This window comes from Hemitrygon akajei, chromosome 4 (genome assembly GCF_048418815.1).
Source record: "Hemitrygon akajei chromosome 4, sHemAka1.3, whole genome shotgun sequence".
Taxonomy (NCBI): domain Eukaryota; kingdom Metazoa; phylum Chordata; class Chondrichthyes; order Myliobatiformes; family Dasyatidae; genus Hemitrygon; species Hemitrygon akajei.
This window is the reverse complement of record NC_133127.1, coordinates 54,207,198-54,222,200: the sequence shown is the minus strand read 5'-3', so window position 1 is coordinate 54,222,200 and position 15,003 is coordinate 54,207,198. Positions and strand designations below refer to the sequence as shown.

The window sequence follows — 15,003 nt, the reverse complement described above, 5'->3', positions numbered from 1 at the left end:
ATGCATGACTTAAGTCTTTTGAAACATTATGTGCAATTATTTCCCCTACTTCCATTTTCAGGCAAAGCACTTTCTGATATCAGAATGTGCTCTCTGTATCTAAGAAGTGAAATGAATAGATGTGCTCTGGTAGAGTGGATTCCATTGTCATGGCAAACCTCAGACTGAATACGTTGCAATGGATTCCACTACCTCAAAATAGAATCTTATCAATAAGATGATGCAACAAATGCCTTTTGGAATTGGAATTTTATTGTCCCAAGTACAGTGAAAAGCTTGTCTTGTATACTGTTCATACAGATCAATTCGCACAGTGCATCGAGGCAGTACAAGCTGAAACAACAGCAGAATGCAGAACAAAATGTTACAGCTGCAGAGAAAGTGCAGGTAAACAAAAAATGTGCAAGTTCATAGCAAGGTAGATAGATCAAGGGTCGATATTATGGTACTAGGGAAGGATTCAACAGTCTGTAACAGTGGGATAGAAGCTTTCAGGCCTTTGTATTTTCTGCCAGTGGAGAGGGGAGAAGAGAGAATGTTGAGGGTGGTTGAGGTGTTTGATTATACTGGCTACGTTACTGAGGCAGTGAGAATTATAGAGCAGGGGAGGACAGTCTCCAGGAGTTGCTGAGCTGTGTCCACAACTCTCTGCAGTTTCCTGCAGTCATGGCAGGGCACTTCCCATACCACATTATGATGCATCCACACAGGATGCTTTTTATGGTAGGGGTCAACAGAGACACACCAAATTTCTTTAGCATCCTGAGGAATCAGAGGCATTGGTAGGCTTTCTTGGTCACGGCATTATATGATTGGATTAATAAAACTGAAACTATCTAGTAATTTAATAAAAGCCATATAAATAACACAGGAAATTGATGATATTTAGGCTGCACAATGCTGTTACAGGTAATGCAGCTCTCACAGCTCCAGTGAACCACATTCAATTCATATCTCTGTGGCATCTTAGTGGAATTTGCACATTATTTGTGACCAAACAGGCTTCCCCTGGCTGTTCCAGCTTCTTCCCACAATCCAAAGATATGTCAGCTGTAATTCATTAGCTACAGGCGGAACTGTGCTTCCCAGTGGTGTATTTTCAGTTATATGCAATGAAAGGGAAAATACAAAGTACAACTAATTGTGATGGTATTGATAAAGTACCAGTAAGAAAGAAGTGAAGGCAAGAAATAGTTCATTACCAATGTGAGTGGTTAATTATCATATTTAATGTTTTCCCTGTGAAGTATTAACACATGAAACAATATTTGTCAAAATATCACATCTCTGATAGATAGCCATTGCTGAAAAACACTATTTTATACTAAGTCTAGTTTGTTCCCAGTCAGTGTGACAGCAGTAGTCAAGTTGCTTTGCAGCAGTCTTGATACTGACAATCTCTCAACAAACTATTAATTTGATAATTGCCTTATGGATGTTGAACAAAAGAATCTGCCTACCAAATCCACTAAATAAAGAGCCCATGGACAGAATTACATTCAATTATTCTTGCAGTTAAAGCATATTCCATATGATATTCCCTCTGTACCTTGGATCTTCGACTTCCTAACTGGAAGACCATAGTCTATGTGGATTGGTGATAACATATCCTCCTCACTGGCGCACCTCGGGGGTGTGTGCTTAGCCCACTGCTCTACTCTCGGTATACACATGACTGTGGCTAGGCTTAGCTCAAATACCATCTACAAATTTGCTGACGATACAACCATTGTTGGTAGAAACTCAGGTGGTGACGAGAGGGCGTACAGGAGTGAGATATGCCAACTAGTGGAATGGTGCTGCAGCAACAACCTGGCACTCAACATCAGTAAGACGAAAGAGCTGATTGTGGACTTCAGGAAAGGAAAGACGAAGGAACACATACCAATCCTCATAGAGGGATCAGAAGTGGCGAGAGTGAGCAGTTTCAAGTCCCTGGGTGTCATGATCTCTGAGGATCTAACCTGGTTCCAAAATATTGATGAAGTCATAAAGAAGGCAAGACAGCAGCCATAGTTTATTAGGAGTTTGAAGAGATTTGGCATGTCAACAAATACACTCAAAAACTTCTATAGTTGTACCGTGGAGAGCATTCTGACAGGCTGCATCACTGTCTGGTATGGAGGTGGGGGGCGGCTACTGCTCAAGACTGAAAGAAGCTGCAGAGGGTTGTAAATCTAGTCAGCTCCATCTTGGGCACTAGCCTACAAAGTACCCAGGACCTCTTCAGGGAGCAGTGTCTCAGAAAGGCAACGTTCATTATTAAAGACCTCCAGCACCAAGGCATGCCCTTTTCTCACTGTTACCATCAGGGAGGAGGTACAGAAACATAAAGGCACACACTCAGTGATTCAGGATCAGCTTCTTCCCCTCTGCCATCTGATTGCTAAATGGCCACTGAAGCTTTGGACACTGTCTCACTTTTTAAAACAAATACAGTATTTCTGTTTTTGCACATTTAAAAAAATCTATTTAATATACATAATTGATTTACTTGTTTATTTATTATGTTTTATTTTATTTATTTATTTATTCTCTCTGCTAGATTATGTATTGCATTGAACTGCTGCTGCTAAGTTAACAAATTTCACGTCACATGCCAGTGATAATAAACCGGATTCTGATTCTGATAATAAGGTGGACTCTTGACCTCAGAATCTATTTCGTACTGAACCTGCAGCTTTTGCTGCATTTACTCTGGACTGTAACACTTGGTTCTGCACTCTGGATTAATTGAGCATGCCCACAAGAAAACGAATCTCGGGGTTGTACATAATTAGACATATGTATTTGGATAATAAATTTAATTTGAACTTAGCTATTACTTTATTTTGTACTACCTCAAAGCACTGTGGTATTGAATTGATCTGTATGGACAGTATGCGAGAGATTTTCATTGTACTGTGCATGTGACAATAATAAACCAATTTACCAATTTAGTCCTTCAAAAAGTACACATTCAGCCCAGCAAAGAACAGCTTCATTACACATTTACTTCCCTGTAAGTTCTCTCTTTTAACTTAGATCACAAACAAAAATTGAATATTAGCTTAGAAGGTTACTACAGTGAGTACAACTGCCCTCTCATTGGGTACTGCACTTTATTTTATTCCCTGTATTTTGGGAAGCATGCAAGATTCTTAGTACATTTGGTTGTACCAAGCAAAATGGCAAAATCTGATAACGTGGTTGTAAAGTTGAGTACAAGAAAAACAAGTTTTCCAGATTTCCAGCATATGCAGAATCCCTTGCATTTATAATAGTTTTCAAGTGGCAAGGCTGGTGATTCATTTTACTGACACACTTCATCTGGAAGTGCATCAATGACGTTGTCCCCCAGAAGTCGGTCAGGATCTTCCCGAACCAGAAACCCTGGATCAATAGTTCTGTGCGAGCAACACTTACATCACAACATCGAGCTTGCATCGCTGGCGATCAACTAGAGCTCAAGAAAAGCAGCTATGATCTGTACAAAGCTATCAAGGCTGCAAAACAACAATATAGGGACAAGATTGAGTCAAGATTCACAATGAATAGCACACATGACTTGTGGCGAGGGCTGCACACCATTGCAAAACCAAATGTTGTGGTGCCGCCAACATCGTGGTTTCTCTCCCAGGTGAGCTCAATCACTTTTGTGCTCAGTTCGAGGAAAGCCACCCCTACAACCTGGTCATCTCTGAGGCTGAGGTACTCAGATGCTTCCAACGAGTGGACAATCGCAAGGCTGCAGAATCGGAAGCATCCCAGGGCGAGTACTTAGGTTGTGCACAGCACAACTAGCAGGTGTGTTTACAGACATTTTTAACCTCTCCCTCTCCCAGTATCAAGTGCCCTCCTACATCAAATTATCCACCATTGTTCCTGTACCAAAAAAAACCAAGGTAACATGCCTCAACAACTGGCGTCCTGTTGCACTCACATCAATAATAAGCAAATGCTTTGAGAGGCTGGTCAATGATTACATCTACAGCTTACTACCACCCAAACTGGACCTCCTACAATTCGCCTACCGACACAACCAATCGACAGATGACACAATAGCCACTGCTCTACATACCATCCCTACACATGCTTATGTGAGAATGTTGTTCTTGGACTACAGTTCAGCATTCAACACTGTAGTTCCAACCAGGCTCAACAAGAAGCTCAGAGACCTTGGCCTTGACCCTGCGTTGTGCAGCTGGATCCTGAACTTCCTGTCAGATCGCCATAACTGCCTGGTATGGGAGCCCAACTCCAACCCTCTGACTCTCAATACAGGAGCCCCTCAGGGCTGTGTACTGAGTCCCCTCCTTTACTCCCTGTATACCCATGACTGCATCCCCATCCACAGCTCTAATCTGCTAATTAAATTTGCCAACAACACTACATCGATCGGCCTCATCTCAAACAATAACAAGGTGGCCTACAGGGAAGAAGTCATCTCTCTGACACAGTGGTGTCAAGAAACAACCTCTCCCTCAATGTCGCAAAAACAAAGGAGCGGATTGTGGATTACAGGAGGAATAGAGATGGGTTAACTCCATTGACATCAATGGATCAGGGGTTAACAGCTTCAAGTTCCTCGGCATAAACATCACTGAGGACCTCATGTGGTCTGTACACACCAGCTGTGTGGTGAAAAAGGCACAACAAGCCCCTCTTTCACATCAGATGGTTGAGGAAGTTTGGTATGGGCCCTCAAATCCTAAGAACTTTCTACAGGGGCACAATTAAGAGCATCCTGACTGGCTGCATCACTGCCTGGAATGGGAACTGTACCTCCCTTAATCGCAGAATTTTGGAGACAGTGCTGCGAACAGCCCAATGCAACGGTAGTTGTGAACTTCCCATGATTTAGGACATTTACAAAGACGGGTGTGTAAAAAGGAATCATTGGGGACCTGAGTCATCCCAACCACAATCTATTCCAGCTGCTACCATCCAGTAAATGGTACCACAGCATAAAAGCCAGGACCAACGGGCTCCGGGACAGCTTCTTCCACCAGGCCATCAGACTGATGTACTCACGCTGATTTGAGTGCACCCTATATTACACTGACTGTTCTATTTATTATAAATTACTATGATTGCACATTGCACATTTAGTCAGAGACATAACATCCTCATATATGTGAAGGATGTAAGAAATAAAGCCGATTCAATAGAGCAGCAGCTCCAAAAGAGGACCGAAGGAAGTACAGTTTGGACCAAATTAACAAATGCAAAATATAAAAATATTGAATCATTTAAGAATTAGTTAGAAATAGCAATAGATGGGCTAAAGGAACCCTGAATGAATAGGTTGTCCTCATCAGTGTCATCTTCTGTCTTGGTGAATGATAAATCATTTGTCTTTATGCGTCATTTACACATTTTCCAATCAACTCAAATGATTAGAGCCACTATGAGAATAACAGATAAAATCTTGAGTGTCAACAAACAGACAACACTATAAAATTACACTAGGAGAAAAGGGTAAACTATAAAGACTTCCTCGGGGAACACAGAATTTAAAAGCCTACAAGAACATGGAGAAAACTAGCAGGGCCCATGATAAGAGATTGAATAATGAGGTCAGAACAAACCTGAAGGCTAAACGAATTATTTTTCTAAATAAGAAAATCAATAGAAAGAAGTAGGCCTCGTATCAAAGTCAATTGAGGGTAATTAAAAAAAAATCAGCAAGGGAATTGTACAGAGCACAAGAAATAGAAGCAGAAGTAGGCCAATTGTCCTCTTATTGCCTGCTCCACCATTCGATAAGATCAAAGTAATCTTTTATCTCAGTCCCACTTTTCCGACTTTTGTTTAGATAATCTTAATATCTAATAGCTGATGTTCCACTATTTTCTCAAGATGCTAAGACTGGCTACCCTCAATTTTTCCTTAACTGTTTGACCAACCATTATTTTAAGACTGAGATCAGCCTCTGTCTTCTTCCATGCAGACAGACACAAAAGATTTGATTAACTTCTCTACTGTTTCCTTATTCTCCACTATAATTTTCTCAGCTCTCATTAAGGGGCCCACACAAAATTTTGCTGACTTTTTTTTCCTTTTTACATAATCATATAATCTCTTAGTCTATTTGTATGTTTCTTATCAACCCACTTTTGAATTCCACTTCTGCTTCTTTTACTACAAAACCATTCAATACAATTTCCCAGTCCACTTGTAGAGTTTGCCTTTATAATAAGCTTCACTCAGACTTAAGACTCCAACTTCTAATTGAACTAAATCACTTTCATATATTATATATATTTGTTTATATATTATAATCATTCTTCCCTAAACTTCCATAAATACTGAATCGTTAATTAACCTCTTCTCATTCCACAATGCCAGATTTAAAGTAGCTTATTCTCTCATTGCTTCCTAAATAAACTGATCTAGAAAATTATTCTTCATACATTTCTTGAATTTATCCTCAACACTAACTTGGTAATTTGGTTTCTCCCATCTATAGTTAGATTAAAGTCCTTCATGATTATTGTATTATCTTTGTTCCTTCTGATTCATAACCTCATCTATAGTAACATTACTGTTCCTAATAATATTGTTTCCAATTGTGTAGTAAATATATTGTTATTAATAGAGGTTAATCATTAGTGGAAGACAAACTTTCTCAAACGTCCAGTAATTGCTCCCCCTACAACATTCCCATTTCCATCTCTCACACCATCTCCCTAACTGCCCATCACCTCCCTCTGATGCTCCTCCCCCCCTTTCTTCCACGCTCTTCTACCCTCTTTGATCTGATTCCCCTTTCTCAAGCCCTTTATCTCTTTCACCCATCAGCTTCCCAGTTCCTTACTTCACGCCTCCCCCTCTCCCAGTTTTACCTATCACCTACCACTTTGATATTCTTCCTCCCCTCCAGCCACCTTCTTGCTTTAACATCTCATCTTTATTTTTTAAAACAGCCTTGATGAAGGGTCTTGGCCCAAAACATTGACTGTACTCTTTTCCATAGATGCTGCCTGGCCTGCTGAGTTCCTTTTATGTGTGTTGCAGTCCTTAGTGGAGTTCCACAAGGATCAATATTACAATTATTGGCTTTCCCCATCTCGTCAATGTCCAGATGAAAACATTTGGAAACTGTATATGTTACACATGGTGAATTTGTCATTATTATGAGCTCGAGACGCAGAAGTGGAAATGAGAGCATGCCTGACATATTTTCTCAGTTACCTAGTTTTTGTGTAAAGCTCATACCAAGCAGCTTTATTCTATGATTTATGAACCTAGACTCATGATCAGGGGAAAAGATAATGGCAGTATGGTACATTACTCTCTTAAGAATCATGATCAATTCTCCAAAGCTTTAGAAACTGCAGATAGAGTACTAGGATATACTGCAAGAATGATTCAATTTAAAGGGAAAAAAAACTGTATTTTATCTTACACCAGCTTAGTTAATCCCCACCTAGAGCAGAGGGTCTAATTATAGTTCTGTCATGTCCTGAGTGATACTGAGGTTCAGGAAAAGTATAAAGAATAGATATCCAGTTTGAAAGCCCTCAGTTACCATGACAGGATTCTGCAGTTAATTTTTAACTCTAGTAAAGTACTGACTGGGCTGATACAAGGTCTTAAAAATAATGAAATGAATGCCAGTAGGTTAGGAGGAACAAATGAACTGCACATAAATTAGCAAGCAGTGGACTAGGTTAAATGTCTTTTCTTTCTGCAAGGATCATCGACTATGGCACAAGTTATCAGCTCATGGAATGAGAGCAGATTCACTGCAAACATTTATTCAGAAGTTAGATGGATTCCTAGAAGCAACACATTACCAAGATATTGGGCATTAGATCTCACTGACATTATTGCTACTTAAAATACACAGCACTATTTATCTTTGGGGCTTAAAGAGAAATTTGATAGAATTTTAGCTGCACCCATAATCATACCAAACATCCTAGTATTGACACAACACCCACTCTCCTTCTAGATTTCTGCTCCAGCTAAAAGATTACACTGACCATAAGACATAGGAACAGAACTAGGCCATTGGCCTATCGACACAAACACGAGGAAATCTGAGTCCTGATGAAAGGTCTCGGCCCGAAACGTCGACTGTGCTTCTCCCTATAGATTCTGCCTGGCCTGCTGCGTTCCACTAGCATTTTGTGTGTGTCATTGGCCTATCGAGTCTGCTACACTATTTGATCCTTTTTTTCCCTTCCTCAGCCCCACCCCCAGCCTTCTCCCCGTAACCTTTGATGCCACATTCAACAAAAAACTTAACAATCTCTGCGTTCAATACACCCATTGACCTGGCCTCCACAGCTGCACATGGCAACAAATTCCACAAATTCACCACCCCTCTGGCCAACAGGAAATTACTTTGCATCTGTTTAAATGGATGCCCTCTATCCTGAGGCTTTGCCCTCTTGTCCTAGACCCCACGCCATGGTAAACATCCTGGACTCTGTCCAGGTCATTCAACATTCGAAAGGATTCAATGTGATCCCCCTCATCCTTTAAATTCCAGAGAGTACAGACCCACAGCCATCAAAAGTTCCTTGCATGATAAACCTTTCATTCCTGGAATCGTCCTTGTGAACCTCCTATGAACCCTCTCTAATGCCAGCATATCTTTTCTCTGATGAGGAGCCCTTAACAGTTCACAATACTCAAGGTGAGGCCTCATCTGTGCCTTATAAAGCCTCAGCATCACATCCCTGCTCTTGAATGCTAACATTGCATTTGCTTTCCTCACCACCAACACTACCTGCAAGTTAACCTTTAGGGTGTTTTGCACAGGGACTCCCAAGTCCCTTTGCATCTCAGATTCCTGGATTTTCTCCCGTTTAGAAAATAGCCTGCACATTTATTTCTATTACCAAAGTGCATGACCATGTATTTTCCAATATTGTATTCATTTGCAACTTTCTTGCCCATTCTCCTAATCTGTCTAAGTCCTTCTGCATCCTACCTGCTTCCTCAACACTACCTGCCCCTCCACCAATCTTCGTATCATCTGCAAACTTGGCAACAAAGCCATCTATTCCATCATCTAAATCATTTATATACAGTATAAAAAGAAGTGGTCCCAACACCGACCCCTGTGGAACACCACTAGTCAATGACAGCCAGCCAGAAAAAGATCCATTTATTCCCACTGGCTGCAGTTCGTTGGTGCCGATAGGCATGCATCTTTGATTACCAGGATACTTTCTACACAATAACGGAGGGCATGATGTTTTGTGTTTGCATGTTCATGCTCAGAACCATGATATACAACTATGATCAACCTGAAGTGCCAAATAGACCAGTTCAGCTTTCTCCTGAGAGCCCCATCATCACAGAAGCTATTCTTCAGCTAATTCAGTTCATTCCATGTGCTATCCAGAAACGGCTGAGTGCAGTCATCATCCCAGCTTGGTAAGAAAGATTTCTACCACAATGGACAAGAACGGCAGGGACATGGAAATAGGTTCCCCTCCAAATAATACACCATCCTGACATAGAACTGTATCACTAGTCCTTCACAGTTACTGGCTTAAATACTGGGACTATCTATCCAGCAGCAAAATGGGAATAGCTTCTGCAGAAGCACCTATTGCTGTCCAAGCAGCCCACCATCATCTTCTAAAGGCTAATTAGGAATTGACAATATATTCTGACCTTGCTATCAATACCCAGATTTTGCAAATGATTAAAATGGGAGAGTAAATGGCCTGGCGGTTAAGTTAAGATTCAGGGACGATGAGGGGTTAGGCCAGGCGCAGTAAATGAGTCCAGGTTAAAATACTTTGCATTCAAACATCAGCGATCCTGGAAGTCACGTTGGCAGGATGGAGACATATCCCACGTCAGTGGTATGTACGGGTGGCAAATCCTGAGTACAGGTTTTCACCACAAGGACCAGTGACGCCACTTAGCTCCCCCCACCTTCAACAGGGTCAGAGGTCTGTCCGAATCTGGAAATCGAAGTCCAAAGGTCAACAGTAAATTCTGGAGGGCAAAGCTGAAAGTTAAAGCCCGTATCACAGAGTTGAGTCCAGAACTAGAAGTCTAAAAGTCAAAGACCGAAAGTAAAGACCCGAAGGAGTCAAGAGGGCCCAGGTCACCGAGTTTAGAGATCCGTTCGAGTCCAGAAGTTGAGGCCTGAAGGATAAATCCATGCTTGTCGAGTCCTGGGGTAGTCAGAAGTACGAGACTCAACATTTGTGAGTCTGAGAATCCACAGACAAGGACTGGAGGCCCAAAGGTGGCCTAATCTGGGGTTGGAGGCCAGTCTCTGTGTGTAAATGGACAGGTGGGTGGGAGAGATGCAAGAGGGGCTTGTTCACTGTTGTTTGTTTTGTTGCTGTTGTTCTGTCAAAAATTGTAGGCATACTACGTCATTACTAGAATGTGTGGCAACACTTGTGGGCTACCTGCAACACATCCTAGGATGGGCTGGTTGTTAACACAAATGACACCTCTCACAGTATGCTTTGATGTGTATGTGACAAATAAATCTGAATCTGAAATGTAACAATTGACTTAAATCAGTAGTCATTGGTTCTAACATCTAACAAAAGAGCATGTCTTGTTTGTTTTAAATAATCAAGGAAAATGTATCCTCCAGCACTCTGGGAATGGTGCAAATACCCATATGAAGTTCTGTGTGCCAAGCCGAATCCACAACTCCTTATAAATCACCTTTCTCTTGGAGACTTTCTCTCAAAATAGGCATGATCAAGACTGGAGCCTTTGTAAATGAAACAACAGTAGTCAAGATATCATAGATGAGAATTCTGTTAATTCAGAAACTTACAATATTGATGTGACTTTCATTTCACCCTTACCACTGTGCAGTAAGATATTGGCATGATGCCCAGTGACTAAAGGGATGTCTTTAAAGCCAACTTTGCAAGAGTATCAGATTGCCACGAATTGTGTCTGCTAGCCTCTATTTTTCTTGTTCTCAGCAATAAAATTAATAATGGAAGTGGTAACAGAGAGAAAAATACTGGAATGCAGTAATTAAATGTCAGACCTTTCAAACATAGGATGGAAGGTTTTAATCGGTTCCTTCATTAAGATAATTGTTATTGCAAATTTAAGCTAAGATCATCAATGTGAATCACTTGGAGAGCAACAGCAGAACACTTTCAAGACTGCATACTGTATCCAACAGATGCTGATTAATGTTATAGACCAAACAAGTACACAAATTCAATTTCAAATTAACAAATGACTCGTCCCTATAGAATCCACAGGAAAATCTCATTTGGTTATTAGGTCATTCTGAAGCACAACAGGATCTTTACGCAAGAGATGTGAAAAATCATTCTTTTCTTTCTATCCACCATTTCCAACTGGTAACATTTCAGTCACCCAGAAGAAAACATCTGGAATGAAGATTGCAGTGGAGATGGGATGGGAGGGGTAAACACAGAATTCTAAAGGCAATGTTTTCCTGGCAGAATTCAACTGCTTTTTAGCTTTTTATCTGTCCTTGACTATATTTCACACTAGTAACTCTGATTATTGACTTATCTAACCTTCCTTCCATAAAAATAGCTGCTGACCCAGAAGAGTAGACTTGTCTCTGAACATGTCTTTGTTTTTTGTACTAAGTTCTTGTTTTTACATACTTGTCTCTCTCTGTATAATTTATACACTCTCTGTTATCTGTCACTATGTGCCTGTAATGCTGCTGCAAATGTTTTTCATTATATCAGGGCCTCACCACACTCACGCACATGTCAATACACTCAATTTAACTTGTCTTGTGAATTGTTGTTGGACCCCTGAAGAAAGGTTACCAATTGGTATACTGCAAAGCATAGGGAAGAGAGAACCAAAGGAATAAAGGAAATTAATTTTCCTTGCATAAGTCAACATACCTGGAGTTAAGATTTCTAACAAAGTTATACATGCACATTACTGGTAGAATGAAGCCTGCATAAATGCTTCAAAACCAAGTATTTTTCAATAGAATGTACAGATGCCTGTGATTGCTGCTATCATTTGCTCCTTGTCAAGCTGTATGAGCATTGTAGCTGACAGTGCTCAATGTTCTATTGAGGTAGAAGAGCTAGAATTCGGGTGGCTTTCTGGTGTACAAGTAAAATGGGCAATTGAACTGATTACCATTTCCATCTCAAAAGATAGGCAAGATCAAACTCTCCCCACCCAACATATATTGAACAGAGCATTTATCATTTTCAAAAGGTGTGAGAAACCAATGCATCTGGCAGAAATATCCAACACTGAATGCAGAACTTGAGAACATGACAATTTACTTCCCACTGCCTCCCCGACACTGAAGATGTTCGCAAACCCAGCACTTGCAATTTATTTCACAAGCAACGTAGAGCCCTGACGATCAGAGCAGACTGTGCCATCTTTCACCACAGTGGCTGCTCCTAGAATTCATTATTATCACTATAAATGCAGGGCTGATTCATATGTGCAGAGAGCTAACATAGGAAGTGCTAGTCAGGAAATTGCATCCCAACTGCCCATTAATTGAATGAAGAGATCATGGCCTGTGATTTAGCCACAGGGTGCTCCATAAGAATGTTTCCTGAAAAGGGCCACTTGACTGAACAAGTAAGGTCTAAGCAAATCAGGTCTCATCAATGGTTGATAGCAGATTAAGGTAACCTAGCAACTGGTAGCAGCTGTTTTGTGTCAGCAAAATGTAACTCATCCTTTATAGTCTCCTTCTTGACTTCCTTTTGATATTTTTAGTCCATTTAGAAACTAAACACCCAACAGCATTCAAATTCTTGAAAGTAGCGGGTATGCAGTTGTCTACAAATGTTCTTTATTTAAATTTCCTGGAGCCATTTGCAAACATCCTTTAAAAAGAATACAATACAACTGAAGGTTATGGAGCAATGTAAATTACTGATTTTAGTCTGGCTAGGAACCTGCTGAGTGGCAGAAGACAAAGAACAGTGAGAATGGGCAGGTACTCAGATTAGCAGTGGTGTTGCACAAGAATCTGTTGAGGCTATATCCATTCAAAATATTTATGGTTTGCAGGTTTGCTGATAAGGCAAGGTAGCAATCTCTGTAAGCAGTACAGAAGGAATTTAATTTTTACAAATTAATATTAAGAAAAATGTTAAAATTATGGCACATAGATTTCAATGTAGACAAATGCAGGCATCTACTGGAGATAGAGTACTTTCTAAATAGAGAAAATACTGAAGTAAAGGAAGTCCAAAACAATCCAAAGGTCATGAACAGACTTGAAAATTAAGGAAAAGGCTGATGGAATTCTGGCTTTTATATCTGACATACCTGGGTAAGAAGTTTTGCTACTGCTACTCAAAAAACAAGTTAGGCTGCACCCAGAGTACAGTGAACAAATCTTGCTCCACAACCTGATGCAAGAAGCATCAGGAACAAAGGTGATGAACTGAGAGCTTGGATACATACATGGAATTATGATGTAGTGGCCATTACGGACACTTGGCTAGCACCAGGGCAGGAATGGATTCTCAATATTCCTGGATTTCAGTGCTTTAAGAAGGTTAGAGGTGGGGGGGAAGGGGAGGAGGGGTGGCATTACTAGTCAGGGATACTATTACAGCTACAGAAATGGTGGGTAATGTAGCAGGATCCTCTTTTGAGTCAGTATGGGTAGAAATCAGGAACAGGAATGGAGCAGTTACTCTATTGGGAGTATTCTATAGGTCCCCTGGTAGCAGCAGAGATACTGAGGAGCAGATTGGGAGGCAGATTTTGGAAAGGCGCAAAAATAACAGGGTTGTTATGATGGGTGACTTTAACTTCCCTAATATTGATTGGCACCTGATTAGTTCCAATGGTTTAGACGGAGTTTGTTAAGTGTGTCCAGGAAGGATTCCTGTCTCAGTATGTTGACAGGCCGACTAGGGGGAATGCCATACTAGATCTAGTATTACGTAATGAACCGGGTCAGGTCACAGATCTGCCAGTGGGTGAGCATCTGGGGGACAGTGACCACCACTCCCTGGCCTTTAGCATTATCATGGAAAAGGATAGAATCAGAGAGGACAGGAAAATTTTTAATTGGGGAAGGGCAAATTATGAGGCTATAAGGCTAGAACTTGTGGGTGTGAATTGGGATGATGTTTTTGCAGGGAAATGTACTATGGACATGTGGTTGATGTTTAGGAATCCCTTGGAGGATGTTAGAGATAAATTTGTCCTGGTGAAGAAGATAAAGAATGGTAGGGTGCATTTTCTGTTTTTATTTCAGACTTCCAGCATTTAGTTTCCTGCTTTTCAGTTCACACATGTTCTAATTTGCATAATACATCTCCGTGTCACCTTAAATATCTGCTTAAAGATCCAACCACACCACCTTGACTTCAATTACTTGCAACTCATTACACTAGGTTTATCAAAAATGTTTTTCCTAAAAAAAAATCATGCTGACAGTCCAACTGTATTATTATTTTCTAAATGTCCTGTTATCACTTTATTAATAATAGATTATATTTCTCCATAGCTAAGTAGTCTACAGTTCCCTGCTTTCTCTCCCTCCTTTCTAATAGTGGGGTCCTGTAAGCTACCATCAAATACATTCTTCAAATATTGTCAGTAAGGTCAGTCAATAGTGCAGTAATGAAATCTAAAGATGAAAACAGCAAGATAATCACCAGGAAATGAGAAAACTAGAATATTCATAAGATCATTAGAAGCAGAAATAGCAAACTGACTGTCATGCCATTCATTAATTTCAAGACTGATCTTCTAAGTCAGTAAAAGCTGTTTTCCAGCACTTTCCCACTATTTCCTTGATCAGATTAATGTCTAGGCGTCAATTATTTTGTGTTTTGAATGTAAACATTAACTCATCTTAAGCAGCCTCTGGGATAAAGTATTCCAAAAGCTCACCATTGTCCAAGTGAAGAAATGACTTCTCATCTCAGTCTTACCTCTTATTTCAAAACTTTGCCTTCTGGTCCTAGACTCCCAGCCAGGAGAAATATGTTCTCTGTATCCAACCTGACAAAACCCTTTCAGAATTTTGTAACTTCTCTTGAGATCTCCTGTAATTCTTCTAAATTTTAATGA

At 40.4% G+C, this 15,003-nt stretch overlaps 1 protein-coding gene across 2 annotated transcripts in view; it reads right to left on the bottom strand.

Moving 5' to 3' along the window:
* The window catches only part of LOC140726356 (neuronal vesicle trafficking-associated protein 1-like), an 87,810-nt gene that overhangs the window by 40,374 nt on the left and 32,433 nt on the right, over window positions 1-15,003 (bottom strand). The gene's annotated exons all lie outside the window — the stretch shown is intronic.